Consider the following 17,004-nt stretch of genomic DNA (forward strand, 5'->3'; position numbering starts at 1 on the left):
TATGTAAGTGATGGATGACTACATTCTATACCTGAAATTAACATACACTGTATGTTAACCAATTGGAATTTAAATAAAAACTTGAAAAAATAAATACTAAAGAAATGCATACATAAATTTAAACTAAACTAAATAATTTTATTTTTTTTTAATATATGAAGATTATTGTCAAATTGGTTTCCATACAACATCCAGTGCTCATCCAAAAATGTGCCCTCCTCAATACCCATCACCCACCCTCCCCTCCCTCCCACCCCCCATCAAACCTCAGTTTGTTCTCAGTTTTTAAGAGTCTCTTATGCTTTGGCTCTCTTCCAGTCTAACCTCTTTTTTTTTCCTTCCCCTCCCCCATGGGTTTCTGTTAAGTTTCTCAGGATCTACATAAGTGTGAAACCATATGGTATCTGTCTTTCTCTGTATGGCTTATTTCACTTAGAATCACACTCTCCAGTTCAATCCCTGTTGCTACACAGGGCCATATTTCATTCTTTCTCATTGCCACGTAGTACTCCATTGTGTATATAAACCACAATTTCTTTATCCATTCATCAGTTGATGGACATTTAGGTTCTTTCCATAATTTGGCTATTGTTGAGAGTGCTGCTAAACATTGGGGTACAAGTGACCCTATGCATCAGTACTCCTATATCCCTTGGGTAAATTCTTAGAAGTGCTATTGCTGGGTCATAGGGTAGGTCTATTTTTAATTTTTTGAGGAGCCTCCACACTGTTTTCCAGAGTGCTTGCACCAATTTGCATTCCCACCAGCAGTCCAAGAGGGTTCCCGTTTCTCCACATTCTCACCAGCATCTATAGTCTCCTGATTTGTTCATTTTGGCCACTCTGACTGGTGTGAGGTGATATCTGAATGTGGTTTTGATTTGTATTTCCCTGATGAGGAGCGACGTTGAGCATCTTTTCATGTGCCTGTTGGCCATCTGGATGTATTCTTTAGAGAAGTGTCTATTCATGGTTTCTGACCATTTCTTCACTGGATTACTTGTTTTTCGGGTGTGGAGTTTGGAGAGCTCTTTATAGATTTTGGATACTAGCCCTTTGTCCGATATGTCATTTGCAAATATCTTTTCCCGTTCCGTTGGTTGCCTTTTAGTTTTGTTGGTTGTTTCCTTTGCTGTGCAGAAGCTTTTTATCTTCATAAGGTCCCAGTAGTTCATTTTTGCTTTTAATTCCCTTGCCTTTGGGGAAGTGTCAAGTAAGAAATTGCTACGGCTGAGGTCAGAGAGGTCTTTTCCTGCTTTCTCCTCTAGGGTTTGGATGGTTTCCTGTCTCACATTCAGATCCTTTATCCATTTTGAGTTTATTTTTGTGAATGGTGTGAGACAGTGGTCTAATTTCAATCTTCTGCATGTTGCTGTCCAGTTCTCCCAGCATCATTTGTTAAAGAGACTGTCTTTTTTCCATTGGATAATCTTTCCTGCTTTGTTAAAGATTAGTTTGCCATATGTTTACAATAGCATCAAAAACAATAAAATTTATTGGAATAAATTTAGCCAAGGAGGTGAAAGATCTCTACAGAAAACTACAAAACCTGTGTGCAGAAATGGAAGAAATTCAATTTGCATGGAAGAAACAGAACACACAAGTCAGTGAAAAGCCACCCCATGTCCATCTGAAGGAGGAATTAATACAGATACAATGTCCATACTACTCAAAGCCCTCTAGAGATTCAGTGCTATCTCTATCAAGACTCTGATGCAATTTTTATGCAATTAGAAACACATACCCTCAAATGTATTTGGAACCACAAAAAGACCCAAAGTAGCCAATGCAAGAAAGGACAAAATAGGAGGCATCACACTTCTTGATTTCAAGTTTCATTCTAAGACAAAGAAGTCACTGTTATGTCACTGGCATAAGCACACACACACAAGAAAATGGAACGGAAACTGAGAGCCCAATCTAAACCCATGCATGCACAGTCAACTCGTATTTGCCAAGGGAGTCAAAAATACACAGTGGAGAAGAATAGTCTCTTGAATAACTGGTGCTGGGAAAATTGGATATTCACATGTATAAGAATAAAGGTTAGCACCGTATGTTACACCACTCCCTAAAGACTGAAAGGAAGAAACATAGAGAGATGTGGTTATAGAGAAACAGTGACAAAGAGGAAGTACAAAGAGGAAGGTAGACACCTGCTCGAGGTATGTGGATGGTGTTAGATGCATCAGGGGAGAGGGGATGTATGAGGTGGCTCTGAGTGCTGGGGCAGAAAGGGCTTGTATCATGGGCACCAGAGTTCCATGACCCCAAGACTCCAACATCCCTGGTAGCTCTGCAGAAGCCATTGGAATTGGACAGATGGGTATCCCTCATTTCTTCTGGAATTGTGAGGCTCAGCCTCATGTTCTGTCATGGAGAGGGATGTCTTGAGGGAGATTGTGCTGCTCTTTGGCAGGTATACTCCAAGTCTGCCCTGTGGGGAGGTGTCCTGGGGCCATCTCTCTCACTGCCCCAGGCCCTGTTGGATTTCCCCCCTCCCCCACCAGCTGGTCTTCCTCAAGTTCTGAACCCAGGCATCAGGCATCATGTTGTCCCCAGGTCCTTATGTCTGTACCTGGCAGAGGTGGACTGCTGATATTGATTTAAAAAACTTGACAATAAGGTCCATATCCTCCCTCTGGGACTAGCGGTGTGCATCCCAATCGTGGGTTGCTATCCTCCTGTCCACAACTAATCTGAGGATTCCAGAAGGTAGGTGAACACTCTAAAACACTCTAGTCTTCTCTTACATCAAATTCAAAGACATTTTCTTGTCCCAACTTTCTTTCAATGCTGAAGAGATGGCAATTAGTAATTGAAGGCATAATGGTCCTATAGGATATTTACCTATATGACTGGTGGACATTATGTCATCCATCCTTGTCCCTAAAGAACATTTCATTGGAAATATTAGCCAAGGATACATACTGTAAATTCACAACTGATGTGTAGCTCCCTGTAAGTTGCATTCTGACCTTATCACATATGTGTCATCAAAGATATTATTAGTGACTTTTCAGATAAGCTCTCCACATCAAGATGGTGATGTTAGAGAATCTGGTATAAATGGAATTTCACATATTCCAAATTAGGAATTATTTTTCATTTTTAATGGTTCTTTTTTCTTTTTTTTTTTTTGAGAGAGCCCGAGCTGGGGAGGGGGGAGAGAGTGGGAGATACCGAATCTGAGGCAGGCTCGAGACTATGAGCTCTCAGGACAGAGCCTGACGCGGGGCTCAAACTCATGGACTCCAAGATCACAACTTGCATCAAAGTCCGACACTTAACCAACTAAGCCCCCCAAGGGCCCCAGGAATGATAGTTTATTGGCAAAGAAGGAGAAATTAAACATAGTGTAAAGGATGTCTATTTTTAATTGAAATATTGTTCACACATTTGTTGTATGAGTTTTAGGCATACATTGTAGTCATTCCATATGTCTATGAATTATATTGTACTTAAGCACAAGTGTAGCTATCCTGTGAAAGCATGCAACAGTATTATTACAGGATTGACTCCATTCCATTGGCTGTCCCTTGTATCCCTAGGACTGATTCATTCCATAGCTGTCGGCGGTATCTCTCTCAAAGGTGTTCATTCTTTATCTAACCAAAGTATTTTGGTGGTAAACACAATTATCACTTGCTCAGCAAGTGTAAATTGGCGGTCTATTTTTCTGTGAACATTGCTTAAAACATTACAAATGATGTCATTACGTTAATAAAGTAGGTTTCATTCTTCACTCACAAGAAAGGAGAAGGAAAAGATTTCTTTGTGTCCCAGGCCCTGTCATTAAAACCTTTCCCACTGTGGAGAACAGGTTTAGTTGCCCAGGCACCTTCAGTGTCTCAGCTGAGCGACCAGGGCCTTCCACATTGCAAAAATTCCCATGATGGCCAACAGAGAGAGCTCGAGCACCACAGACCCGGAGAGGAGAGTTCCTCTGCCCAGGCAGTGATGGCCAGCAGAAGGCGCACCATCGGCTTTTCTGACCCAGGGCACCTGAGAGCAGGGAGGGCTTTGATTGCTCCCAGAGTACTCAGGGCCTCTGCTGCTGCCTCAGTACAGAGAGCAGAGCTGCATTTCCAGCAGGTTGTGCCGCCCGCCCCAGGGGAGATCTTGGGAGCTTTGTAGCAACTTGGCATCTCCTGAGTCGCCAGAGAGAATTTGTCTTATTGTACTGAGTGCTGAGGAGTGGGCGCTGGGTGGCTTCCCTGGGCAAGGTGGTTGCTGAGATGCACAGGCCCTTGCATTTTCTGGGCTGTTCCCGTGTTTCATTCCTCCCCTTCCTGGACAGTATTTGAACAAGACATATTTTACTAAAGGTCTTGTGGATTGCGGAGTCCCACGACATCACCTCATCGATGCAGTCGATGGTTTCTTCCAGATTCAGGCTTGTTTCCGGGAAGAAACCCTGACAGAAATTCAGAAGAACAGGAGCTGCATTCCATTAGGACATGAATACATGAAATACTCGTCTTGGGAACTCCTAGAAGAATGAGCTGGGACCCACTTTCGAGTCCTGCTAGAACCAGTGACCGAGGTAAGGGCACAAACTGTCCCCCACATCGTACATGCCTTTTAAAAAGTTTCATGGTTATTTTTCCAACCTAATTAAGTGATTGCAAACTACAGAAAACCTGGTAGATACCTGTCATTAACGTACATTATCTTTAATTTAAATTGCAGTGAGTAAAGATACAGTGTAGTATTAGTTTCAGGTGTAAAATATAGAGCAACCCTTCCACACGTCATCCGGTGCTTATCCCAGGTGCACTTCTTAATCCCCAGCAGCTGTTTCACCCATTCCCCACTTTGCTCTGGAAGCCCTCAGTTTGTTTCCCAGTTAGAGTCTGTTTGTCACTGTCTTCCCCCCCCCCCCCGCTTTGTTTTGTTTTATTTCCATGTGTTAGTGAAATCATCTGGTATTTGTCTTTGTCTGAAGGGTTATTTCACCCAGGATAACATTCTCTCGCTCCATCAAGCCCATGGCAAATGACAAGATTTCATGTTTTTACGGCCTAATAATATTACATTCCATAGACCACGTCTCAATTTATTCATCAGTTGATGGATGCTTGTATAGTTTCTATAATTTGGCTGTTTTAGAAAATGCTGCTGTAAACATCATGGTGCATGTATCCCTGTTACGATTTTGTATTCTTTGTAGAAATGCCTTGTAGTGAAATTGCTGGATCGTAAGTTACTTCCATTTCCAATTTTTTTTTGAGAAATCTCCATAATGTTTTCCAGACTGGCTGCACCAGTTTGCATTCCTACCCACAGTGCAAGAGGGTTATTCTTTCCCCACATCCTTGGCAACACCTGCTGTTTCATCCTTCATTGATTTTGGTCATTGTGACAGATGTGATGTGTTATCTCATTGTACTTTTGAATTGTATTTCCCTGAAGATCAGTATTGTTGAGTATTTTTTCATGTGTCTCTTGGCCAGGTATATGTCTTCCTTCAGGAAATGTCCATTTGTGTCTTCTGCCCATTTTTAATCAGATTTCTCGTTTGGGTGCTGTATAACTATATATTTTGGGCACTAACCCTTTATCTGATGTCGTTTGCAAATATCATTCTGTAGGTGTTTTAGTTTTGTTGATTATTTCCTAGGTGACGGAAGGTTTTAATTTTTATGAAGTCTCATTATTTTTGCTTGTGTTTCCCTTACCTCTAGAGATATATCTACAAAGACATTTGCACAGGCAATGTCAAGTAAGATACTACTCGTGTTATCCTCTGGGATTTTTATGGTTTCAGGTTTCACATATAGGTCTTTATCCGTGTTGGATTTATTTTTGTGTATGTTGTAAGAAAGTGGTCCATTGTAGTTTTTGTTTTGTTTTGCAGGATGCTGTCCAGTTTTTCCAAAACCATATGTTGAGCCTTCTTTTTTTAAGTTTATTTACTTGTTTTTGAGAGAGAGCATGCAGAAGAGGGGCAGAGAGAAATGGAGACAGAGAATCCCACACATGCTCTGCACTGCCCTGAGATCATAACCTGAGCTGAATTAACAATCACATGCTTTGTTGACTGAGCCACCCCTGTGTCCCAAGACTATCTTTTTTTCCATTGGATGTTCTTTCCTGCTTTGTTGAGAATTAATTGACCATATAGGTGTGAGTTCATTTCTGCGTTTCTCTTCTATTGATCTATGCCTCTGTGTTTTGTTGTTGTTGTTTTGTCAGTACCATACTGTTCTGATCAGTACAGCTTTGTATTATAACCTAAAGTCTGGAATTGTGATGTCTCCAGCTTTGCTTTTCTTCTACAAGTTTGTTTTGGCTGTTTGGGGACTTTTGTTATTCCATACAAATTTTGAGATCATTTGTTCTTGTTCTGTCACAAATGTTTTTGTTAGTGTGATAGGGATTTCATTATATGTGTAGATTCTTTTGAGGCGTGTAGACATTTTAACAGTATTTTGTGCTTCCCATCCATGAACATGAAATGTATTCCATTTCTTTGTGTCCTCTTCCATTTCTTTCATCAGTGTTTCATAGACTTTAGGGTACAGGTCTTTCAATTCTTTGGTTAGGTTTATTCCTGGTTTCTTGTGGTATTTGTGAGCCTGTCAATGGGATTGATCCCTTACTTTCTCTCTGTGTTAATTCACGATTTGTGTTAGAAATTCAATACATCTAAGTTCCTTGATTTCTGTATATTATGACTCGTGGAATTCATATATCAATTCTAGCAATTTTTAAGGGAAGCTTTCATACTTTTTATAGAACACATCATGTCAGTTCCAAATAGCAAAAGTGCTACTTCTTCCTTACCGATTTGGATGCCTCTTATTTCTTGTTGTTGTCTGAGTGCTGTGGTTAGGGTTTCCCGTACTATGTGGAATAACAGTGGTGAGAGGGGTCATCCCTGTTTTGTCCCTGACCTTGGAGGAAAATTTTTCAATTTTTCCCCATTGAGGATGAGATGAGCTGTGGGTTTTTCCTAGATGACCTTTATTACGTGCAGCAAGGTTGACTCTCAATGTGCTTTGCTGAGGGGTTTTATCATGAATGGATGTGACATTTTGTCAAATAGTTTTCCTGCATCTGTTGAAAGCATCGTATTGTTCTTATCCTTTCTCTTATTACTGTGGCACATCATGTTGATTGATCTGTGAATGTGGAACCACCCTTGCAGCCCAGAAATATATCCCACTTGATTATGGAAATGATTCTATTAATGTATTGTTGACTTTAATTTGAAGGTATTTTAATAAGAATTTCTGCATACATAGTCATCAGGCTATTTGGCTGCAGTTTTATTTAAAAATTTTTTAACATTTTTTAAATGTTTATTTCTTTCCTTTGAGTACATAAAAGTGAGGGAGGGGCTCAGAGATAGGGAGAGAGAGAATCCTGGCCATGCCCCACACTGTCATGGCAGGATCCAACATGGGACTCGAACCCACGTACCTCAAGATAATGTCCTAATCCGAAATTAAGAGTTGGACAGTAAACAGCCCGAGCCACACAGGCGCCCCGCCAGTTTTCGGTTTTAGTGGAGGCTTTATCTGGTTTTGGTATCAGGGTAATGATGGCCTCATAAGATGAATTTATAAGTTTTCCTTCTTTTTTATTTTTCGTAATAATTTGAGGAGAATACATATTACCTCTTTCTTAAATGGATGGTAGAATTCATTAGTTAAACCATCTGGCCCAGAACTCTTGTGTTGGGGGGAGATTTTTTTTATTACTGATTTGATTTCTTTCTGTTTTCAGATTTTAGGTATCTTCCTGTTTCAGTTTGGTAGTTTGTGTGTTTCTAGGAATTTGTCCATTTTTCTCAGAGTGTCCAATTTGTTGCATATAGTTGTTTATAATATTAACTTCTAACTGTATTTTTGTGGTGTGGACTGTTATTTCTCCTTTCTTATTTGTGATTTTATTTATTGGAGTCCTTTCTCTCTTCTTACTGAAAAGTCTGCCTAGAAGATTTCATGTTGATTACTGTTTTCAAAGAACCAGCCCCTGGTTTCATTGATTTTGTCTGGTGTCTTTTTGGTTTGAATATCCCTTATTTCTGTCTGAATCTCTATTACTTCCTTTCTTCTGCTGTTCTTCTTCTGATATGTGACCTAGAATATGATCAATTCTGGAGAATGTCCCATGTGCACTTGAAAAGATTATGTACTCTGCCATTTTTGTATGGAGTGTTCTAAATATATCTGTTAAACCCGTCTGGTCCAGTGTGTCATTCAAAGCCATTGTTTCCTTGTTGATTTTCTGTTTACAGCTTCTGTCCCTTGATGTGAGTGATGTGTTAAAGTCCTCTACTATCGTTATATTATAAAAAATGAGTTCCTTTATGGTTGTTGTTAAATATTTTATATACTTGGTGATCGCATGTTGGGTGCATCAAAATTTACAATCATTGGATCTTCTTGTTTCATTGTCTCCTTTAGTATGAGATAGCGTCCATCTTCATCTCTTGTTTTAGCTTTATTTATTTATTTATTTACTTATTCATTTATGTATGTATGTATTTATTTATTTATTTATTTATTTATTTTAATTTAAGTCATAGTTGACATAAAGTGCATTCTTGGATTTGGGAGTAGAATTTGGTGATTCATCCCTTACATACAATACCCAGTGCTCATCACAACAAGTGCTCTCCTTAATACTCATCCCACATCTAGCACAGCGCTGACCCATTTCCCTCCATCAACCTTCGTTTTTTTTTCTCTAACATTAAGAGAGTCATGTGGTTTGTTACCACTCTTCTCGTTTCCTGCCCCCTTCCCATGTTTTCATCTGTTTTGTTTCTTCAATTCCACATGAGTGAAATCCTATATTTGTCTTTCTCTGATTGGCGTATTTCACTTAGCATAATACATTCTAGCTCCATCCACATCATTGCAAATGGCAAGATTTCATTCTTCTTGAAGTTGAGTTATATTTCTTTGTATATACATATGTTTGTATATATGAACGTACACATATGTACATATGTATATATGCGTATACATACATACACACCACAACTTCTTTATACCTTCATCAGTTGATGGATACTTGGGCTTTCTCTCTAATTTGGCTACTGTTGATAATGCTGCTATAAATACTGGGTTCATGAAATGTCACTATTAGGTATTTACCCAAAGGGTACCAAAATAGTCTCGGTTTTAAAGGTTATTGTGCCTGATATGAGTATTGCTACTGGCTTTCTTTTGACATTATTGGCATAATAAATGTTTCTTCATTCCCTCACTTTAAATCTGAAGGTGACTTAAGTCCAAATAAAGCTTTGTAGGCAGCATCTAGATGGGTGTTGTTTTTGTTTGTTTGTTTGTTTGTTTGTTTTGTCCATTCTGACGCCCTATCCAATGTCTTATGATTGGAGCATTTAGTCCATGTACATTTAGAGTGATTATTAATAGGTATATATTTAGTGCCATTCTACTAGTTGTTTTGCCATTCTTTCTTGATGTTTTCTCTGATCCTTTCTTATCTGTAACACTTTTAGTCCTAGATTTCCTCTCAAAGAGCCCAATTTAAATATTCTTTTCTTTTGACTGGTAGTACATTTCTTTACTTCTTTTTAATATTTCTTTTTTTTTAATTTAAGCCCAAGTTAGTTACTTTATAGTGGAATACAGTTTCAGCAGTAGAATTTAGTGATCCATCAAGTACAAAATATACCCAATACTCATCCCAAGTGCGCCCGTAATGCCCATCACCCATTTAGCCCATACCCCTATTCAGTAACCCTCCTGGAACCCTGAGTTTCTTCTCAGTATTTCAGAGTCTCTTATCATTCGACTCCCTCTCTGTTTGTATCTTATTTTTGCTTTCCTTTCACTACGTTCATCAGTTGTATTAAATTCGACAGATGAGAGAAATCATATGATGTGTGTCTTTCTCTGACATATTTTGCTTAGCATAATCAAGTCTGGTTCCATCCATGTTGTTTCAAATAGCAAGATTTCATTCTTTTTGACCGCCGAGTAATATTCCATTGTATGAATATACCACATCTTCTTTATCCATTCATCTGTCAATGGTCATTTGGGCTCTTTGCATAATTTAGTTATTGTTGATCATGTTGCTATAAACATGGCAGTGCATGTGCCACTTCGACTCAGTGTTAGTGTATCCTTTGGATAAATACGTAGTAGTGCAATTGCTGGGTCCTAGTGTAGTTCTATTTTTAGTTTTTCTGACAAATCTCCATACTATTTCCAGAGTGTCTACACCACTTTGCATGCCCACCAGCATTTCAAAAGCGTTCCCTTTCTCTGCATCCTTGCCAACATCTGTCTTTTTCGGAGATGTTAATTTTAGCCATTCTGACAGGTGTGAGGGGATATCTCATTGTGGTTTCGATTTGTATTTCAGTGATGACGAGATTGAGCATCTTTTCATGTGTGACCGACCTGGATGTCATCTTTCTTAAAGTGTCTGTTCACGTCTTTTGCCCATTTCTTCACCGGATTATTTGGTTTTTGGGTGTTGAGTGTGATAATTGTTTATAGATTTTGGATACTAAGCCTTTATCTGATATGTCACCTGCAAATATCTTCTCCCATTTCGTTCAGTGGCCTTTCAGTTTTGCTGATTGTGTCCTCTGCTGTGCAGAAGCTTTTTATCTTGAGGTTCCAATAGTTCTTTTTGGTTTTTATTGCCCTTGCTTTGGGGACATGGCAAGCAAGAAGTTGTTGTGGCCAGGATCAAGGAGGTAGATTGCTTGTTTTCTCCTCTAGGATTTTGATGGTCCCTTTCTTACATTTATATCTTTCATCCATTTTGAGGTGTGTGTGTGTATGTGTGTGTGGTTTAAGAACACAGTCCAGGTCCAAACTTCTCACTGTCCAGTTTTCCCGGTACCATTTGCTGAAGAGACTTTTGTTTTTCCATTGGGTATTCTTTCCAGTGTTATCAAAGATTACTCGGCCATATGTTTGAGGGTCCATTTATGGGTTCCCCATTCCGTTCCATTGATGTCTGTGTCCGTTTTTGTGCCCGTACCATACTGTCTTGATGATTGTGGTTTTCTAATACACCATAAAGTCCAGATTTTAATGTCTCCAGCTTTGTTTTCTTTTTCAACATGACTTTGGCGATTTGGGGTCTTTTCTGGCTCCCTACAAATTTGAGGGTTGTTTGTTCAAGTTCTGTGAGGAATGCTGGTGTGATTTTGATAGGGATTGCATTGAATGTGTCCATTGCTTTGGGGAGTATTGACTTTTTTTTTTTAATTTTTTTTCAACGTTTATCTATTTTTGGGACAGAGAGAGATAGAGCATGAACGGGGGAGGGGCAGAGAGAGAGGGAGACACAGAACCGGAAACAGGCTCCAGGCTCTGAGCCATCAGCCCGGAGCCTAACGCGGGGCTCGAACTCACGGACCGCGAGATCGTGACCTGGCTGAAGTCGGACGCTCAACCGACTGTGCCACCCAGGCGCCCCGAGTATTGACATTTTAATAATATTTGTTCTTCTCATCCATGAGCATGGAATGTTTTTCCGTTTCTTTGTGTTTCTTCCATTTCTTTCATAGATGTTGTATGGTTTGTTCCTTTATTTTTTTTATCTTTGTTTACTTTTGAGAGAGAGAGAGGGAGAGAAAGAGAGAGCACATGAGCAGGGGAGGGGTAGAAAGAGAGAGAGAGGGAGGCACAGACTCTGAAACAGGCTCCAGGCTCCGAGCTGTCAGCACAGTGCCCATCACGGGACTCAGACCCACAAATGCGGGATCATGTCCTGAACTGAAGTCGGCACTTAACTGACTGAGCCACCCAGGTGCCCCTCTATTGTTTTAAGTGTAATGATCTTTTACCTCTTTGGTTATGTTTATCCCTGGGTATTTGATGGTTTTCAGTGCAGTTGTAAAGTACATCAATCCTTGATTTCTCTCTGCTGACTCATTATTGGTGTATAGAAATGCAGTCAACTTCTGTATATTGATTTTATATCCTGAGACTTTCCTGAATTCCAGTATCAGTCCTAACAGGTTTTCCATGGAGTCTTTGGGATTTCCTTGGAAAGCATCATGTCTGCGAAGAGGGAAAGTTTGACCCTCCTTGCCAATTTGGACGCCTTGTATTTCTTTTTGTTGTCTGCTTGCTGAGGTTAGGACTTCCAACAGTTTGTGCAATAACAGTGGTGAAAGTGGACATCCCAGTCGTGTTCCTGACCTTAGGGGGAAAGCTCTCAGTTTTTCCTCATTGAAGAAGGTATTAGTTGTGGGACTTTCGTATCTGGACATACTGATATTCAGACAAGATCTTTCTATCCTTCCTTTCATGTGTGCTTTTTTTTTCCATCAAGAAAGGATGCTGCATTGTGTCAAATGCTCTTTCTGCATCTATTGAGAGGATCATATGGTTGTTATCCTTTCTTTTCTCAATGTGATGTATCACATCAGTTGATTTGCAGATATTGAATTGGTGGTGCATCCCAGAAATAAATCCAATTCATTGTGGTGACTAATTATTTGTATGTATTGTTGGATCCGGTTCGCTACATTGTGTTGAGAATTTTTGCATCCAGGTTCATCAGGGAAATTGGTCTGTAGTTTCCTTTCTGGTGGGGTCTTTGTCCAGTTTGGACTCAAGGCCAAGCTGGCCTCATAGAATGAGTTTGGAAGTGTTCCTTCCATGTCTCTAGCCATGACCTTATCTTGTTCTTTCATTTGGGATGCATTCTTCTTGTCTTGGCATTTTGGCTGAGTATTTGCCTTCTCTGTGTTACAAAAGCTCATTATGTTAGCTGCCTGTGAGATGAATGGCTTTATGAAATGGAGGTCATCTAGTGTCCAGGGCCCGACACATCAGGGAGTGTCTGTGGTGTGTGTTGCGTACATTGTTTTGTGTTCTGGCTGCACTTTCCTTCAGGCCAGTTGTATGGACAATGTATGGTCTTTGGCCAGAATGTGCTGAGTTTTATCTAGGTCAGCTCCGATCTGCTTCTTAAATGAGACTTGAAATGACTGCCACTCGAAGTGAAGCTCTGCAGAACTGTCTGGTCAAGAGAGGTGGTGTGGTCATGAGCTTCCGCTGGTCTTCTGGGGAAGGGGACACCTCCATTGGGACTTAGGCAAGCCTGATTGACCTAGAAGTCCAGTCTCACCAGAGCACAGGAATGTGGGGTTGGTGTAAGCATCTTAGGTAGCCAGTGTGGGGATGACATTGTTTCCAGCAGATGGCTCTGTGTTTATGCTGTGGGGAAGAGGAGGAAAATGGTCCCACACACCTCCTCTGTCCTACCTCCTTTGTCCCCTTGTTGTGAACACTGCCTCTCAGGGGTGCTCTCCATGATGAGTGTATAATTGCCCCACTGTTTGCACCAGGCGATGTACAGGTCACTCTTTCCATACCATCTGCCTGTAAGTATTTTGCTGCCTTCTCTCAAGGATTAGACCAGTGCCCTCAGGGCTGTATCCCAGCCAAGCCTGCTAACTTTTGAAACTCCACATTCTCAGGGTCTGGATCACTTGGTTAAGTGTCCAAGTCTTGATCCTGGCTCAGATCATGACCTCGTGGTCATGGGCTTCTCTCTCTCCCTCTATTCCTTCCCCTCCCTTGCATGTGCTCTCTTTCTCTCTCCCTCTCTCAAAATAAATAAACTTAAAACAAATTAAGTGGCATGGAATACCTTATTTAGGCGAGATATCCTCCTTGAGGGAATGGCAGGGGTCTATCAGGTAAATTTCCAGCAATGACTAGGAATTTCATTGCTGACTGGTTAAAGGTTACATTCCTACAGGAATGAATTTAGGGTTAGTGACATGAGGCCTTAATGTAAGTAACTCCATGATGGTCCTGTGAGTTTTCTTTACATTCCAAACCCATATTTTTGCACATCTTTTTTTTTTTTATTAAAAATATAACCCTAAGTATGCTGGCCCGATGATCATATCCTGTAAATCTGTGACCATCTCCTAATCATAGATGGAGATCAACTCTGTGGCTCTAAGATTTTTGTGACTCTAAATTATATTGATGTATGTTACTAAGGTCTTTGTGAGTCTAGGTTACTGCTGACCCCCTGAAATCTTTGACCGAGGGACACCCAGCCAGGTTTCTGAGCCATCACTTAGGCACAGAAGCACCCTTTCCAAGTCACCTCTTCCTAAAGCGTGTCTTTCCCTCTGGTACTTCTGGGTCTTACCCTTTTGCAGATCACATGCTGTGATGGACATCCCCTCATGAAAACCTGTCAAGGTGGACGAGAGAAACCTGCTTGCCTGTGACTGCCACTTTATGGTCACATCTTTTCCTTCTGAAACCCCTTGAACACTCTATCATTCTTCCAGCCTTTGAACATCTCTTCGATTTGAAAATATTTCATTCTCTTGTATTCATGCTAAAAAATATGTGTGAAAATATTAAAGCAAGGGTTCTTTACAATAAGTGAGCCAGTCACAATGATCCATCTGGCCGTGTGTATGTATGTTTTCTTTTTTGGACACTGTTCAGGCATGATGTGAAGTACATCCTGTAAAATCTGAGTATCATTCATTATCTAGGATAACCGCCTTTATGGAAAGCCATTTAATGACATGTTCATTCCAGATCCGAAAAACACTTAATTTACATACCACATAATACAGTGGTGTCTACATATGTTATTACCTTAAAATATGGAAAGTGGATGTTTCTATGAAGTGTATATCATACATTGAGTTTTCTGTACCATGAATGCTATTATTTAAATTACACAATAGTAAGAACAAAAAGAATAGGTACATGGCCATCACTAGTAACTAAGACTAGAACTAGTCATATAATATTAGGTGTTGAAAACATAAAACCATGATTACTAATAATCTTTTCAATCGTGGTGGGTTTCTAGTTACCAGAAAAATTGGGAAGATATTATTGAGTCTCCACATACATCAGAGTGTTTTCTGACTATTGATGTCCTCTAAGTTGATACATGATCACAATTAATATCCCAAAGAGATATGGTACTATTAACTAACTTTGTATTTGTATTCAGAATGCTTCGGTTTTAAACTCTTCTGTCCCAGACTCATCCCAGCTGGCACATGACAGTCATCCTGTCTCCTTCGGCTTCACTTGGCCATGGCGATTTTTAGATTTTTCCATATTTTTCATAATCTGCAAAGTTTTGAGGGTAAGTTTGTAGAATGTATTTTGTAGAATGATCCTTGGTTGGGATATGTCTAACGTTTGTTCAAATGCTTAGGCTGACTACTGTGTTTTGGAGCAGAAGATCCAGAGGCATAGTTCCATCCATAATTATCACTTCACATAAAGTTTGTTTACTCTGAAGATTTGGGTCTTTTGTGGTTCTGTACAAATTTTAGGACCGTTCTAGTTCTATGAAAAATGTTGTTGCTATTTTGATGGCGATGGCATTAGTTGTGTCAGTTGCTGTGAGAAGTATAGACATTTCCATGAAATTTGTACGTCCGATCCATGAGTATGGAATATCCTTCCATTTTTTTGTGTCATCTTGTATTTCTTTCATCACTGTTTTATAATTTTCAGAGTATAGGTCGCTCACCAGCTTGGATAGATTTATTCATAGATACCTTATTATTTGGTGTACAACTGTAAATGGGACTGTTTTCTTAATTTCTCTCTCTACTGCTTCGTTATTGTCTAGAAATGCAACAGATTTCTGTACAATGATTTTGTATCCGGTGACATTGCTGTATTCATTTATCACTTCTAGCAGTTATTGGGTGGACTCTTTAGGGTTTTCCATATATATAGTGTCATGTAATCTGCAAAGTGTGAAAGATTCACTTCTTCCAGATTTGGATTAGTTTTTCTTTTCTTTTCTTTTCTTTTCTTTTCTTTTCTTTTCTTTTCTTTTCTTTTCTTTTCTTTTCTTTTCTTTTCTCTTTCTTTTCTTTTCTTTTCTTTTCTTTTCTACTTTAATTTACTTTATGTTGTTTTGTTTCGTTTTGTTTTGTTTGATTTATCTGCTGGCTATACCTTGGACTTCCAATGCTATGTTTATTAAAAGTGGTAAGAGTAAACATCCTTGTGTTTTCCCTGACCTTATAGGAAAAGCTCTCAGATTTTCTCCATTAAGGTTGATTATAGCTGCAGGGTTTTCATAGAAAACATTTATTGCATTGATGTATGTTCCCTGTAAACCTACTTTAGGGGGTTATAATCATGAATGGATGTTGTAGTATGTCAAATGCTTTTTCTTCATGTATTGAAATGACCGTATGGTTCTTTTCTTTTAAAGTTTATTAATTTTGAGAGAGACAGAGTGTGACCAGGGAAGGGGCAGAAAGAGAGTGGGAGACACAGAGTTCGATGGAGGCTCTTGGCTCTGAGCTTTCAGCACAGAGTCCGATGTGGGACTTGAACTCACGAAGCATGGGGTCATGACCTGAGCTGATGTCGGACTGCTAAAGGATTGAGCCACCCAGGTGCCCCGATCATATGGTTCTTGTCCTTTCTCCTGTTGATATATTGTATCACATTGATTGATTTGCAAATACTGAACCACCCTTGCAACTTGGGAATAAATCCCACTTAATTGTGGGATATATTTATAGTTGTTATATCTCCTTTTGGACTGTACCCTTTACTGTTATATAACGTCCTCCTCTGTCTCTTGTTATGTACTTTAAGCGTATTTTTTCTGATACAAGTATTGTTACTCTAGTTTTTTTTTTTTTCATCTGTTCTTACACCCTATGTCTCTAGATTGGAGCGTTCATTCCATTTACCTTCAAAGAAATGATTGCTATGTATGTATGTATGTATGTATGTATGTATGTATGTATTGCCATTATATTACCTGTTTTCTTGTGGTTTCTAATGATTTTCTCCGATCCTTTCTTGTCTGTCTTTCATGTTTTGCTTATTTTCTTTAGTGAAGTATTTTAATTTATTTATCTTTACTCTTAGCATATTTGTGACTGGTTTCTGATATATGGTTACTGCTGGGTTATGTATATAACCTCTTCTGCGTTTAGCAGTTTGTATTAAGCTGATGGTCATTTACCTTGGAACCCATTATTTTCTCCTCCCTAGGTTTTTGGGAGATGTTATT

At 39.5% G+C, this 17,004-nt stretch overlaps 1 long non-coding RNA gene across 3 annotated transcripts in view; it reads left to right on the forward strand.

Moving 5' to 3' along the window:
• The window catches only part of LOC111559301, an 82,087-nt gene that overhangs the window by 39,621 nt on the left and 25,462 nt on the right, over nt 1–17,004 (forward strand). For all 3 annotated transcript variants that reach the window (XR_006593636.1, XR_006593635.1, XR_006593634.1), the window contains one exon: nt 4,391–4,546. This is a non-coding gene — a long non-coding RNA (uncharacterized LOC111559301). The remainder of the gene's footprint in view (nt 1–4,390; nt 4,547–17,004) is intronic.

Source organism: Felis catus, unplaced genomic scaffold, assembly GCF_018350175.1.
Source record: "Felis catus isolate Fca126 unplaced genomic scaffold, F.catus_Fca126_mat1.0 Un_scaffold_39, whole genome shotgun sequence".
NCBI lineage: Eukaryota > Metazoa > Chordata > Mammalia > Carnivora > Felidae > Felis > Felis catus.